Here is a 16385-nt window from a genome sequence, read left to right on the forward strand (position 1 = left end):
TTTCCCTAATTTTAGATTTCTTAGCACACTGAGTGGACTTGGGCTTGTCCTGGTCCTCCTTAAAGTGTTACTTAGCAGCCCTGTCTTGGTTTAGAAGAAAAGCGGATTTGCCATCATGTTTTAGTGACCCATTGGTATCCCTTTTTATGAAGGGATTAAAGAATCTGAAACCACCGGTAACACCAATCGCCCCGCCTTAGAGTTTGGAACTAGTGTTCACGGTTTTGACCAAGCCTCCCTTTGAACCACTGGTGACAGTGGACATGGCCTATTTGTCTTGGAAGACAGCATTTTTAGTTGCTATTACTTCGGCCCGTAGAGCAGGAGAATTATGTGATATTCCGCAGGAAGTTAAAGACCTGGCTATTTAAGAAGGCATTTGATCAAGAAGTGCAATGACTGGTAATTTGACCATAGGAATGGTACAATGGAAATGATATCGGATTTTGGGTTTGACGATGAGACGACTCGGAATGGTTTTGTAGTAATGTTGATGTTTTAATGAGATGTTTTCTGATAATGTTGAATTGTGGATTATTTTACACTATGTTTTGTATTTTGCTCCTGTTTCTCTATATTGTACACTGCAATGAGTCGCCCTAAGGCTGAGAATTGCGGTATATAAGCGCAGTAAATAAATAAATAAATAAATAAATAAATAAATAATGTGCCCTAAGATGTGATGAACCCTACATGAGGATTCATAAGGATAAGGTAATTCTAAGAACTGACATATCTTTCCTTCCATACGTCACCAAGAAATAATATTACCAGCATTTTTTCAGGATCCAATCACTTCTTTAGAAAAGAAGCTGCATTTATTAGATATGCGTAGGGCACTCGTTTATTATATTGATAGGACTAAAGATTACAGAAAATCAACAAAACTATTCCTGAAGTACAGGAAGGATTACATGGGCCTTCCTGTATCTTCACAGAGATTCTCCTCATGGATTGTTTCGACAATAAGACTTGCTTACCGGTTGTGTGGGAAACTTACCTTCACAGGTTAAAGCACACTCCACAAGAGCTGTAGCCACTTCAACGGCGTTTATGAAGGGTGTCCCACTTGATGCAATCTGCAGAGCAGCTACTTGATCCAGACCAACGACCTTTGTGCAGAATTACAAACTGGATGTGATGTCAAAGAAAGACACAGCCTTCAGCAGGGCAGTGCTTTTCACAGCTGTGGCTTGACGCCCTTCATCCAAGGTTAGCAGCTCGCAAGTCTACCACATGTGCAAATCACAGTGACCACGAGGGGAAAATGTAGGTTGCTTACCTGTAAACATAGTTTCCCGAGTGGTCACCTGTGAATTTGCACAACCCCCCCATCCTCCCCTCTAAATCTAGTTGTCATGCCCCAGGTCTTCTGACTGCGTTTTAACGGCAGAAGAACTGAGCGCAGCCCCTTCTGAGAGCTATTTATAGAGGGGAGAGGGGCGGGCGGGGCTGCTCTAACTGTCAAATAGTCTCGAGATCTTTCCGTTACTGCCTGCACGAGCACAGGATTATTACCATATGTGCAAGTTCACAGGTGACCACTCGGGAAACTATGTTTACAGGTAAGCAACCTACATTTTCTAACAGGCACTCAAAAAACAACTATCCTCTTCATACACAGATTCCTAACTGTCATTTTCAAAGTCTCTAACTGCCTCTTTCAGAACCTTGGCTCTGCCCCTTTGGAATGTTCAGGTCTCTCTCTCCAACTGTCATTTTGTGCCTAGCAGCCTTTTCAAATCTTGGGCCTACGCTAATCTGCATATGACCAATCGGCTACACAACTGCAAATGAATCCTATCTCTGCTGTTGCTACCCTGTCTGTACCTATTCTTCTCTATCTACCATATGTAAACATCGAGATATACACCAAAACTTTAACATAGAGTAGCAATTTCACTACATACGCCCCTTCCCTTTAAAAATATTGCTGGAGGTGAGTGTTTTAACCTCATCGAAAGCAATATTGTTTACTTACACCTTTATCTAATAATTTTATATTCAATTCACATTTAAACCATATATTTAAATACTCATATTTCTATCATACATTATTTGAAAACATTATTTAATAATGATAACTATACAATAATTCTATTAATACGATTTTACATAAACACATATATTATATACTTTACCAATATACATTACCAATAGTAATCTCTTACACCCGGGTACTCTCCTGCCTCCTGTTTCTCATCCTTCCCTGGAATTCTGTATAGTGCATCTACTATGTAGTTCGTGTTTACTCAAGTGTTCTCTCTACCTTTCATATTTCTTACATGGCTGTCCAGAATCTATTTTAAATTTCCAATATCCCTTTGTAAAATCTAAAGTTGTCACAAATTTAGCTGCCCCAATTGTCTCCCTCCAGCAAAGGATCACCGCCTTGTCGGGGCGCTGGAGCTTGAGCACCTCAATGATGTCATGAGCGAAACCGTGAAGAGACACCCAAGACGGGACGGTTGTGGCAGAGAGGTCAGACCAAGCGTGATCCCTGGGGAAGGCAATGGCAAACCACTCCAGTATCCTTGCCAAGAAAACTAAATGGACCAGTACAACCAGAGATATGTCGGTATGCCATTGGAAGATGGGACTCCCAGGTCGGAAGATGGCCAAAATGCTACTGGGGAGGAGCAGAGGATAAGTTCAACTAGCCCCAGATGTGATGACGCAGCTAGCTCAAAGCCGAAAGGAAGGCTAGCGGCCGACGGTACTGGAGGTGAACGACGAATCCGATGCTCTAAAGATCAACACACCATAGGAACCTGGAATGTAAGATCTGAGCCAGGGCAAATTGGATGTTGTTATTGGTGAGATGTCAAGACTAAAGATAAACATTCTGGGGGTCAGCGAACTGAAATGGACTGGAATGGGCCACTTCACATCAGATGACCACCAGATCTACTACTGCGGACAAGAGGAACATCGAAGAAATGGAGTAGCCTTCATAATTAATAAGAAATTCGCTAAAGCGGTGCTTGGATACAACCCAAAAAATGACAGAATGATCTCAATTCGAGTGCAAGGAAAGCCTTTCAACATTACAGTGATCCAAATATACGCCCCAACCACAGCTGCTGAAGAAGCAGAAGCAGATCAGTTCTATGAGGATCTGCAGGACCTACTGGATAATACACCAAAAAGAGACATTATTTTCATTACAGGAGACTGGAATGCCAAGGTGGGAAGTCAAATGACAACTGGGATCACAGGCAAGCATGGTCTGGGAGAACAAAATGAAGCGGGACGCAGGCTGATAGAATTTTGCCAGGAAACTTGCTGTGTATAACAAACACTCTCTTCCAACAACCTAAAAGACGGCTTTATACATGGACTTCACCAGATGGTCAGCACCGAAATCAGATTGACTACATCCTTTGCAGCCAAAGGTGGCGGACATCCATCCAGTCGGTGAAAACAAGACCTGGGGCTGACTGTAGCTCAGACCACGAACTTCTTATTGCCCAATTTAGAATAAAACTAAAGAGATCAGGAAAAATACGCAGACCAGTTAGATATGATCTCACTAACATTCCTAGCGAATATACAGTGGAAGTGAAGAACAGATTTGAAGGACTAGATTTAGTAAACAGAGTCCCAGAAGAACTATGGACAGAAGTCCGAGACATTGTTCAGGAGGCGGCAACAAAGTACGTCCCAAAGAAAAAGAAAACCAAGAAGGCAAAATGGTTGTCTGCTGAGACACTGGAAGTAGCCCAAGAAAGGAGGAAAGCAAAAGGAAACAGGGATAAGGGGAGATATGCCCAGTTAAATGCGCAATTCCAGAGGTTCGCCAGAAGAGATAAGGAACTATTTTTAAATAAGCAATGCATGGAAGTGGAAGAAGACAACAGAATAGGAAGGACAAGAGACCTCTTCCAGAAAATTAGAAACATTGGAGGTAAATTTCAGGCAAAAATTGCTATGATAAGAAACAAAGATGGCAGGGACCTAACAGAAGCTGAAGAGATCAAGAGAAGGTGGCGAGACTATACAGAAGATCTGTATAGGAAGGATAATAATATTGAGGATAGTTTTGACGGTGTTGTGAATGAATTAGAACCAGACATCCTGAGGAGTGAGGTGGAATGGGCCTTAAGAAGCATTGCTAACAACAAGGCAGCAGGAGATGACGGGATTCCAGCTGAACTGTTTAAAATCTTAAAAGATGATGCTGTCAAGGTGATGCATGCCATATGCCAGCAAATATGGAAAACACAAGAATGGCCATCAGACTGGAAAAAATCAACTTATATCCCCATACCAAAAAAGGGAAATGCAAAAGACTGCTCCAACTTCCGTACAGTGGCCCTTATTTCTCATGCCAGTAAGGTAATGCTCAAGATCCTGCAAGGAAGACTCCAGCAATACATGGAACGAGAGTTGCCAGATGTTCAGGCTGGGTTTAGAAAAGGTAGAGGAACGAGAGACCAAATTGCCAATATCCGCTGGATAATGGAGAAAAGCAGGGAGTTTCAGAAAAACATCTACTTCTGCTTCATTGACTATTCTAAAGCCTTTGACTGTGTGGATCATAATAAATTGTGGCAAGTTCTTAGTGGGATGGGCATCCCAAGCCACCTTGTCTCTCTCCTGAGGAATCTGTACAAGGACCAAGTAGCAACAGTCAGAATTGACCACGGAACAACAGACTGGTTCAAGATTGGGAAAGGCGTCCGGCAAGGCTGCATACTCTCACCCAACCTTTTAAACTTGTATGCAGAACACATCATGCGATGTGCGGGGCTGGATGAATGCAAAGCTGGGGTGAAAATTGCTGGAAGAAACATTAACAACCTCAGATATGCAGATGACACCACTCTGATGGCCGAAAGCGAGGAGGAGCTGAGGAGCCTTCTAGTCAAGGTGAAAGAAGAAAGTGCAAAAGCTGGGTTGCAGCTAAACGTCAAAAAAACCAAGATTATGGCAACAAGAATGATTGACAACTGGAAAATAGAGGGAGAAACCGTGGAGGCCGTGACAGACTTTGTATTTCTAGGTGCAAAGATTACTGCAGATGCAGACTGTGGCCAGGAAATCAGAAGACGCTTACTTCTTGGGAGGAGAGCAATGTCCAATCTCGATAAAATAGTAAAGAGTAGAGACATCAGACTGGCAACAAAGATCCGCCTAGTCAAAGCCATGGTATTCCCTGTAGTAACCTACGGATGTGAGAGCTGGACCTTAGGGAAGGCTGAGCGAAGGAAGATCGATGCTTTTGAACTGTGGTGTTGGAGGAAAGTGCTGAGAGTGCCTTGGACTGCGAGAAGATCCAACCAGTCCATCCTCCAGGAAATAAAGCCCGACTGCTCACTGGAGGGAAAGATACTAGAGACAAAGTTGAAGTACTTTGGCCACATCATGAGGAGACAGGAAAGCCTAGAGAAGACAATTATGCTGGGGAAAGTGGAAGGCAAAAGGAAGAGGGGGCGACCAAGGGCAAGATGGATGGATGGCATCCTTGAAGTGACTGGACCGACCTTGAGGGAGCTGGGGGTGGTAACGGCCGACAGGGAGCTCTGGCGTGGGCTGGTCCATGAGGTCACGAAGAGTCGGAGACGACTGAACGAATGAACAACAATTGTCTCCAATAATTCATCAATTTTGGCATTGGATATATGTCAGACACAGTCACTGTATTTACCTTTCGATAGTCCACACAGAATCTCATGGTGCCATCCTGTTTTGGTACTAACATTACAGGAGATGACCATGGACTTTCTGATGGTACTATCAATCCTAACTCTAACATTTCTTTAATTTCTTTTGAGATGATTTGAGCTTGTTCTCCTGTTGCTTTATACGGATGGGAAGTTATGGGTTTTGTATCACCCGTATTGATCTTATGAGTTACCAGCTCCGTTTTTCCTGGCACATCCCTAAATACATCCTGATGCTGTACCAGTACATCTTTCAGTTGACATCTTTGCTCTTCTGACAATCCTAAACACTTAGTCACTAGGCCTGTTTGATCAAGAAAAAATTTGTTTCTAAAATCGATTTGTAATTGGGGTGTTTTTTTGTTTCGATATTTAAAATATTTACAAAACTTTCCAAAAAAATGTTTTGTTATTTACGAAATTTCGTAAATATTTACAAAACATTTTAGAAACAAATTTTTTCTTGATCAAACAGGCCTAGTAAGTGTGAATGTTGCAGTAATGGTCACCTTGATTAGCATTGAATGGCTTTCATTTCTCCCACCCTGGACATTCCATAGATAAACTGAAACTCCATTTGCCTAGTTTCCAACAGACCTCTGAGGATGCCTGCCATAGATGTGGGCAAAATGTCAGGAGAGAATGCTTCTGGAACATGGTCATACATACAGCCCTGAAAACTCACAGCAAAAGAGCCTGAAAACTCACAGCAAGAGCGCCATCCGATCGGATCCGGCTCCTGCGCCCTCCTCCTCCTCCTCCTCCTCCCAGCTGTTTTGCAGGAAGTGCCAGGAGGAGGAGGAGGAGGAGGAGGGCGCAGGAGAGCGCGCGCCATCCAATCGGCTCCGGCTGTTGCGCCCTCCTCCTCCTCCTCCTGACACTTCCTGCAACACAGCTGGGAGGAGGAGGAGGAGGAGGAGGGCGCAGCAGCCGGAGCCGATTGGATGGCGCGCGCGCTCCTGCGCCCTCCTCCTCCTCCTCCTCCTCCCAGCTGTGTTGCAGGAAGTGCCAGGAGGAGGAGGAGGAGGGCGCAGGAGCGCGCGCGCCATCCAATCGGCTCCGGCTGCTGCGCCCTCCTCCTCCTCCTCCTCCTCCTGACACTTCCTGCAACACAGCTGGGAGGAGGAGGAGGAGGAGGGCGCAGCAGCCGGAGCCGATTGGATGGCGCGCGCTCCTGCGCCCTCCTCCTCCTCCTCCCAGCTGTGTTGCAGGAAGTGCCAGGAGGAGGAGGAGGGCGCAGGAGCGCGCGCGCCATCCAATCGGCTCCGGCTGCTGCGCCCTCCTCCTCCTCCTCCTCCTCCCAGCTGTGTTGCTCGCGCCGCCCCTTCGCCCCGCCCGCCCCATTTACTGCTGGGGTGCTTGGGAGCGCCGGATTGGCTCCCAGGCACCAGCAGCACAGCAGCCTCCATGCCATTAACGAGACGAGCTGAAGCTCGTAAAAAAAATGGGGCTGCTGTTTCGATATTTTTAAACCCTTCCGGGTTTGAAAATATGTTTTGAAATCGCGTCGGATATGGTAAAAATAACGATTAAATTACGAAATAACGAATTAACGAACTAAAACCGACAGGCCTATTAGTCACATCAGGTATGATACTTTGTTCCCTTAATTCTCCCCATTCTGTTACCGAATATGCTTTTGTCTTCTTTGCTACTACTCTAAAAATCAAATTTGTTCTCACATAATAGGGTTTTATCCTATTAACATGCACACACTTATATTTTCCTTCTTCCCCTACTTTCATTACCAAATAGTTCACATCAGACAGTTTCTTAAATATTACATAGGGACCTTCCCATGCCATGTTTATTTTCCTATGGGATTTAGGCTTGAGTAACAGCACTCTGTCTCCTTTTTTTTAAAAGTTCCAATGTTTGGCCTTCACATCTCAACTTTCTTTCTGTTTTTGTTGAGCTGACTCCAGATTTCTCGATGCCTCACCATGTACAATGTCTATATGACCCTTTAGTCTCTCTATATAGTCCATAACATCTTCCTCCTGGACCTCCTCGTCACCAGCCCAACTTGCACTTATGAGATCTATAGGTCCTCTCACTTTTCTGCCAAACAGAAGTTCAAAAGGGCTCTCTTGTGGGACTTCTCTGTACGCAAATAAAAGATGTAACTGTTTATCCCAGTCATTGGGGTTTTTGTAAACATATGTCTTTATCATATGTTTTAATGTCTTATTAAAGTTTTCAATTAATCCATTGCTTTGCGGATGATACGCCGTTGTGTTGCGATGTACAATGCCACAGCCTTTAAATAACTCTTTGATCAGCTTGGACATAAAATAAGTTTCTAGATTGTCGCAATTTCCTTGGGAAATTCAACTCTGGCGAAAATAGTAAGTAGTCCGTCAGCTACTCTTTTAGCTTGTAGGTCTTTTAAGGGTATTGCCTCTGGATACCTCGTAGCATAGTCTATGGCTGTCAAGACGTATTTACTTCCGTCCTTTGTTGCTTTGGAGATGGGACCTATGATGTCAATTCCCATTTTATCAAATAGTGTTGTCACTACAGGCAATAGTTATATAAGACCCTTGGCCTTATCATTCGGCTTTCTAGTCAGCTGGCACACTTGACATGACTGGCAATATGCTTTGATTTCTTTTCCCATATTAGGCTAATAATTTTTTTCTTGAATTCTTGCCTTTGTCTTTTTAATCCCCAGATGTCTTCCAAATGAGGTATCATGTGCAATCTTCAATAGTCTTAGTCTGTACTTTTCTGGAACTATTAGTTGTTTGTTCACTTCAGCAAGATTGTCATTCTTTCTTCTTTTGACAACGCTATACTATCTATCATTCATAACTTTGAATGAACTAGATTTCTCAGATAATAGTTCGCCAGTCTCACTTCTGGCTTGTTTCCATAATTCTCCTAAAGAGTTATCTTTCTTTTGTTCCATTAAGAAGATCTCAGTTTGCTTATCTGATAATTTCATTTGCATAAGTTCACCACACTCTTCTCTGTCTCAGGAAGTACCTGCTTTAGCAGAGCCACCATCCACTTCCTCTGCTTCTGACTTTCTAGTAACTACGTTAACTCTTTGGCATTCTTCATATAAGTCATTTCCTATAATGAATGGAACTTCCAATTCCTTCATCACTCCTTCTTGCCAAATTCCTTTGTACTTTTTATAAGTTACAGGGATTTCTGCTACCGATGTCTCGAATGCTGGCCCATAAATCCCTTTCAACAAATATTTCTCATCAGGCACTATCTGGTCTGGGTTTATTAGTTGACTTTGGATTAGAGATACCTGAGCTCCTGAGTCTCTTAATCCTAATATCTTCTTTCCATTTACTACTATCTCCTCTCTATAGTCATGCTCTTCAACCTCTCTCACTTTCCATACTCTGAACACCTTACTGGTCTCAGCTGGCAGTTTCATTTCACTCTTAATCTCCTCTGTGTAGTGACTAGTCTCTTTATTTTTCTATACCAACCAAATGTTTCTCGGAAGTGAAGTAATACTTTTCTCATTCCTCAACCTAGGGCACCTAGCTCTTATATGCCCTGGCTCTTGGCAATGGTAGCATGTGATCTTCACATCACCAGGTTTTGTCATTTCATTATTATAGTAATTACTCTGTCTCCCATATTGTTGGTCTGCCTTGTCCCTCCCATCTTGGTTTTTATTTCTCCATAATGGCTGTGAGGGACTTGTAGCATTTTTGAACACATATTTGTTTCCTTTTTCTTCATACGATCTCTTATACGCAATGCCCAAGTTTTTCATTTTGTAATGTCTCCAGTTCATCAAGAACAACAGCCACTTGAGACACACTCTCAATTTTCTTATCTTTCACATACCAACACATGTTCAGGGGCACCAGTTTATAAAACTGCTCCAATGCTACCAGGTGTTTTAGCTGTTGGAATGTGCGAACCCGACTTCCCTCTATCCACTGGTCTAATCGAGCTCCCAGCTGAACATAAGTTTCGCCATTTCTTCTTTTTTATATCTCTAAAGTTCTTCCTGCACTGTTCAGGAGTGATCCCAAACCTAACTTTAACTCTTGCCTTGAACAGTCCATAATCATTTATCTCATCATTCCTCATATCAGCCAATATCTGATTTAGCTCGCCAGAGATTAAAGGCTTTAGATATGACATTTTACTTTCTTCTGAAATCTCTAGTTCTAAGCAGGTTCTCTCGAATGCCAGCAGAAATGCTTCCACATCATCTCCATTTTGGTACTGAGCAAATCTCTTTACTCTGGCAGAGAAGTCATTGTAACTATGTACACTAATACTTTCGCTATTTCTATCTCGTTCCTGCATTCTTAACTGCATCATCATTCTTTCATGTTCCCTGGCTTTCTCTCTCTCACTCTCTCCTCCACCTCTCTATTTCTCTCTGTCTTTCTTCAGCTTCTCTGGTTTTTTCTCTCTCTTCAGTCTCCATCTTAGCTAACTGTAACTGGGATTCAATTCTTCTCATTTCAAGCTGAATTTTTAATCTTTGCAGTTCCGCTGAGGTATCTACTTGTTCCTGACTCTCCTCACGTTCCTGTGCTCCCTCCTCTGCCACCTCTCCTTCAGCTCCAGCTTTCTTACTTTTAGGAGAAGCCATTTCTCTTACTTTTTTCTGTGAGGTAATTTTTTCTTTTGAAGTCTCTGAATCTTATATATCAGACCTGGTGTTTTAAACCACAGTTTTTACTGGTTAACTTTTATCACAATACCTTTTAAAGCACTGGATCACCTTAGCCACAGCCCACAGCTTCTTCTAGGTACTATATTAGGCTTCTTATATGCATCCCGCCAATTTTTTAGGCACCAGATTAGGCCTCTTACACATATCCCACAGCTGCCACCATTTTTATTGTGGCGAAAGAGAGAGACTATTTCCTTATTAAAAACCTCTTTGCTGCCTTATACTGATTCAGTTTCTTCTTTTATATTGGCTGGGACTTACTGTGTGCCGTTAACCCTTTGTGCTTTATGTCACAGGTAATGAAACACTTTTGTATATAACAAAGTAACACAGTTTATTTATAACTTCTGGCTCCAACGCTTGTGGTTACACTTGTGTTTTGTTGCAATCTTGAGGCTTACAGTCAGTATCATTTACTTGGCTTACTTTCAATGTTTCACATTCACAAACATGTTACTTGCTTTACACACTCTTGGCTGAATTATATTCTGACTCAGGCAACACTAGCCCTCAACTCTCCTCTTCACACACAGATTCTTAACTGTCATTTTCAAACTTTCTCACTCTAACGGCCTCTTTCAGAAAATTGGCTCTGCCCCTTTGGAACGTTCAGCTTTCTCTCTCCAACTGTCATTTTGGGCCTAGCAGCCTTTTCAAATCCTGGGCCGACGCTAATCCGCATATGACCAGTCGGCTTCACATATGCAAATGAATCCTATCTCTGCTGTTGCTACTCTGTACCTGTTCTTCTCTATCTGCCATATGTAAACATAGAGCTATACACCAAAACTTTAACATAGAGTAAAAATTTCACTATATGCATTAGTGAAAAGACATGTGAACCCCTGAGATCTTCCCCTGAGCTGTTTAATTGGGATTATTTTGCTTTTGGTACTTGGTCCTCATTGTGTTTGTGCAGCCCTCCGTTTTGCCTTCTGGTGGTTCCCTGACATTGTGGTTAAAGTAGTGTTCACAAGGCTGTTGTCCCCCTCCCCCGGTGGACCTAATTTAAAGCGCGCCTAATGAGATTTGCGAATCTGTGAGCAAAAAGGTGTTTTCCTACTTGTGTGAGATGCACCCCATCCCTGACAGTAGGCCATCCTCCTGGAAAAGCAGGCCATGGTCGAGGAAGCCAAAGCGTTCCTCCTGACACCATTTTCTAAGCCAGTCATTGACCTGTACTATTTTTCTGGCCCTTGTAGGACCATGTCTGGGAGGATGGATGAACAGACCACCTGTACATTATATTGTTTTAGCTTTTTTTCCAAGTGTTCAAAAATAATTTATGATCTTTTGAGAAGTATGCCTAGCAGTATCATTGGTTCCTACATGATCAACATGATGGGTGGACGATGATGGGGCTTGAGAAGCATGGTGTGCCTCTGAGTGATATGGTGTATTTTTGCCCCCAGTAGGCAGCATATTTCTCGAGTCATCCCATCTCATCTGGAAATGACAACTTCCGTTGCTCTAAGGAGGGAGTTGCCCACTACCAAGATCTGTTTACCTTCAGGATAGACAGGGTCCCTTTTGTGCAATGTAGTGTGTAGGTCCCCAGAAAATGATCCTGTTGATATGAATTGTGTGGGTATAAAGTATTGTTCTCCTCCTCAACATCCCTGGTGCATTCATTAAGAACAATCCATTGAGATTCGTCCAAGAGCCTATCGTTCTCCTATATGTGTTCCTGTTGCACCTGGTCTAGGGCTGGGGATGGTACATCTGCATTATTGTGTAAGTATGAATGTTGTGAAGTGTTGTACTATTCGTACTATATTATATAAATATATGATATAATATTGTCAGGATCCTGTTTCCAGGCGCTTGGCTTTGGTGCTGAAAACTAGGGTCCTGACGTCAGGCCCTGATAAGGAGTCTGCAGCTGGTGACCTTGGAAGGAGACGGTTGGCTGTTGGCGGGAACATTGCACGGGGTTTTGGCTTGGCGGGAACTCTTATTTCAAATGTGTGTGTGTGTATATATAAGGAGTGACCAGCCACTGCTGGTCAATCTCGGCTTTCTGTATGTTCATGTGTCCAGTAGTGAAGTTCTTTGCTGATAATGGATGGAGGTCCTGTGTCATCTTTGGGAACAGCTGCTGTGAGCTGACATTTAAGCTGAGATTCATTGCACCATCCCACGTTCGTGGTGAGGTGCTACTACGGATGAAGATGAAATCCCACCTGAGGAGGAGAACCCCCTCCTCGGGGCGGTGGGAGGTATGCAGAACTCGCCTTTCGGGGAGGCAGAGGCATAGCTGGAAAGAGTGACGGTCTTAGCAGCGTCGACTGCTTACGCCCGGTCCAACGGAGAGACCCAGAGGCGAGTGAAAGGCCCGGGGGAGACCGCAAGAGGAAGCAGCGACCTGGAGATCCCCTCCCCCCAGAGGATGGAATATCTGGAAGAGAGGGTAGCGGTTATGGAGACCACCCTTGCTATGATGTCGAGGCTGATGGAGCACCTAGCCCCTCTGGTGGAGGAACCACAGCCCCAAGCGGCGTCGCTATGGAGCATGGGTGAAAGGAGCAACCGGGACCATGGAACGTGCCCCAAGGCCCGGACAAGCTGGGGCCGAGGGGCAGAGAGCGACGAGGAAGGAGGAGGGCCGTGGGGAGCCACAGTTGCCCACCAAACTACATCCCTGGTGCCCCCGGCCGGGCTGGGCGTGGCACAGGGCTACAAGGATTGCCCCCAGAGCGGCAGGAGCTCCAGGGTGGGCCAACGTGTGCGGGCGCCTGGGAGGTGCAACCACCCATTCCCCAGCAGAGGAGGGAAGAGCTGCGGGTGGAATTCAGAGGAGAAGCCGGGGATCTTGATTTCTTCCTGTCTATGGTGAGGGGTTACTTGGAAGATAACGCCCCTACCTTCAGATCGGAAGCCAGTCGGGTGCGGGCTATGGGCACAGCACTGAGGAGAGGCACAGCGAGCTGGTATGTCCAACTCCATGCCAGGCACGACCCATGCTTGGGGTCGGTGAGAGCATTCCTGGCCGCCCTGGAGGCACGCTTCCGAGATCCACTTGAGCGAGTCAGAGCGAGAGATAGACTGAAGACCATATCGCAAGGCCAGAAAACAGTGTCAGAATATGTGGAGGAGTTTCAATCGCTGGCTGAAAAAGTGCCCGAGTGGTCAGCCATCACTAAAGTCGAAATCTTTAAGGAAGGCCTGAGGAAGGAAATACTCTCCTGGGCGCTACATCGCGACGATCCGGAGACGTCCGCAGATGGATACAGCTAACGGGACGCATTGAGACAATGCTGGCCCAGGTCAGGAGACTTCGGGGATCAACGCCGCATACCGCCCGGCAGAGGGAGGAGAGCCGAAAACCAGAGAAAGAACCAGCCGGGAGGGAGCCAAAAGGTGGATCCAAGGAATGTCTGAGCGGGTGTTTTGTTTGTGGCCGTCTATATCACAGAGTGGCCGAATGTTGGCAGTGGAAGAGGGGAAGGGCTCCTCAGGCCAAAGCAAATCAAGCTGTTGGGAAGAGAGCGGAGGAAAGCATCCCCCCTGAGGCCCCAATAGAGAGTCTGGTGAGTCACAACCCAGGAATGCTAGTATTCCCTATCAAGCTAGAGGGGGAGGACAGATGGGCCAGCTGTAAAGCATTCATAGACTGTGGGTGCTCCAGGAACATAATGACCCCTGAGTTGGCAGACGAACTGAAATGCAAGAAAACAGCCCTGCAGGCCCCCATAGCATTCTCTCAGTTGGATGGGTCGGTGGTGTCAGGGGTCCCGGCAAGGTTCGAAGTTGAGAGAGTGAGGTGCAAGGTAGGTACCTGGGAAGGCGGAGTAACTTTCATCATGTCCCAAATGGCAACGTACAATATAATCTTGGGCATGCCGTGGCTGAGGGAGGCAAACCCACAAGTAGATTGGAGGGAAGGGAGCCTACGTTTCCGAGGGCCCCCAAAAGGGAAATGCAGCCGAGGGGAGGAAAGTACGCCACCAGACTGGGTATGGGACATCTCCCCAGAGTACCAAGACTTTGCAGACGTATTTGACAAAAAGGAAGCTGATAAGTTTATTTATTTATTTATTTATTTAAAGGTTTTGTATACTGACCTTCTCACCTCTCTTGAGGGACTCAGACCAGTTTCCAACCATAATATCACATACAATCAATAAAACGTCATACAGTAAAACATTAAAACAGTAATTACAATCAATAACTATAATGGTCAGTCGTCACACTAAAATCGTTGCTCTTCATCCTCCATCCATATCTCAAGGTGTTGGCTCACTCGTCGAATGTCTGTCTCCATAACCAAGTCTTCACCTGTTTCCTAAATGTCAGGATAGAAGGGGCGGTTCTGATCTCCAGTGGGAGAGAGTTCCAGAGTCGAGGGGCCACCACCGAGAAGGCCCTGTTCCTCGTCCCCACCAGACGCGCTTGTGAGGCCGGTGGGACTGAGAGCAGGACCTCTGCAGACGATCTTAATAATCTTGATGGTTCATAGGGGAGAATACGTTCAGAGAGGTAAACAGGGCAGGAGTCGCTTAGGGATTTATAGGTTAATACCAGCATTTTGAATTGTGCTCGGAAGCTAATTGGCAGCCGGTGGAGCTGGTGTAACAGTGGAGTGGTGTGCTCCCTGTACCCAGCACCAGTTAGTAGTCTGGCTGCCGAGCGTTGGATTAGCTGCAGCTTCCGGGCAGTCTTCAGAGGCAGCCCCACGTAGAGAGCGTTGCAGTAGTATAAACGGGATGTAACCAAAGCGTGGACCACCGTGGCCAAGTCAGACTTCCCAAGGTACGGGCGCAGCTGGCGCACAAGTTTTAATTGTGCGAAAGCTCCCCTGACCACCGCCGAAACCTGGGGCTCCAGGCTCAGCGATGAATCTAGGAGAACTCCCAAACTGCGAACCTGTGCCTTCAGGGGGAGTGTAACCCCGTCCAGCACAGGCTGTAACCCTATACCCTGTTCGGCCTTTCGACTGACCAAGAGTACCTCTGTCTTGTCTGGATTTAGTTTCAATCTGTTGTCCCTCATCCAGTCCATCACAGCGGCCAAGCACCGGTTCAGGACTTGGACAGCCTCCTTAGTAGCAGGTGGAAAGGAGTGACAGAGTTGGACATCATCTGCGTACAGATGACACCGTACCCCGAAACTCCGGATGATCTCTCCCAACGGCTTCATGTATATGTTAAACAACATAGGGGACAGTACTGCACCCTGCAGGACTCCACAGTACAATGGCCGAGGAGTTGAGCAGGAGTCCCCTAGTGACACCTGGGAGCGACCCTCGAGGAAGGACCAGAGCCACTGCAAAACAGTACCCCAAAACAGTACCCCCAATACCCATTCCTGCGAGGCGTCCCAGAAGGATACCGTGGTCGACAGTTTCGAAGGCCGAAGAGAGGTCCAGCAGAACCAACAGGGACACACTCCCCCTGTCCAGTTCCCGGCGAAGATCATCCACTAAGGCGACCAAGGCTGTCTCAGTACCATGTCCCGGCCTAAATCCAGACTGTGCCGGATCTAGATAATCCGTGTCTACCAGGAACTCCTGGAGTTGCGAGGCCACCACACGTTCCAGGACATTACCCAAATAGGGGAGATTGGAAACTGGCTGAAAGTTGACAAATTGAGTGGGGTCCAGTGATGGTTTTTTCAAGCTTAATAACAGCTTGTTTTAAGCTGGCTGGAATATTGCCTTCCCGAAGGGAGGCATTAACCACCACCTTTACCCGCTCTGCCAAACCCCCTCTGGCTTCTTTTACCAGCCAGGAAGGACAGGGGTCTAGGATGCATGTGGTGGACCTCGCCTCCCCAAGAACCCTGATGACCTTGTCGAGTTGAACAGATCGAAATGAATCCAACAAAACTGGACAAGCAGATGCTTGTGTTACATCCTCAGAGACTGCCGGTAATGTGGTCTCAAAGCCCGAATGGATCAAAGCGACTTTGTCCGCAAAGTACTGAGCAAAGGCTTCACAGCGAGCTGCCAAGTCATCAGGGCACCCATCCTGAGAGGTGGGATTCAACAACCCTCTGACTACTCAAAACAGCTCTGCTGGACGGTTCCTTGCAGATGCAATATTGGCCGAGTA

This window comes from Anolis sagrei, chromosome Y (assembly GCF_037176765.1).
Source record: "Anolis sagrei isolate rAnoSag1 chromosome Y, rAnoSag1.mat, whole genome shotgun sequence".
Classification (NCBI taxonomy): domain Eukaryota; kingdom Metazoa; phylum Chordata; class Lepidosauria; order Squamata; family Dactyloidae; genus Anolis; species Anolis sagrei.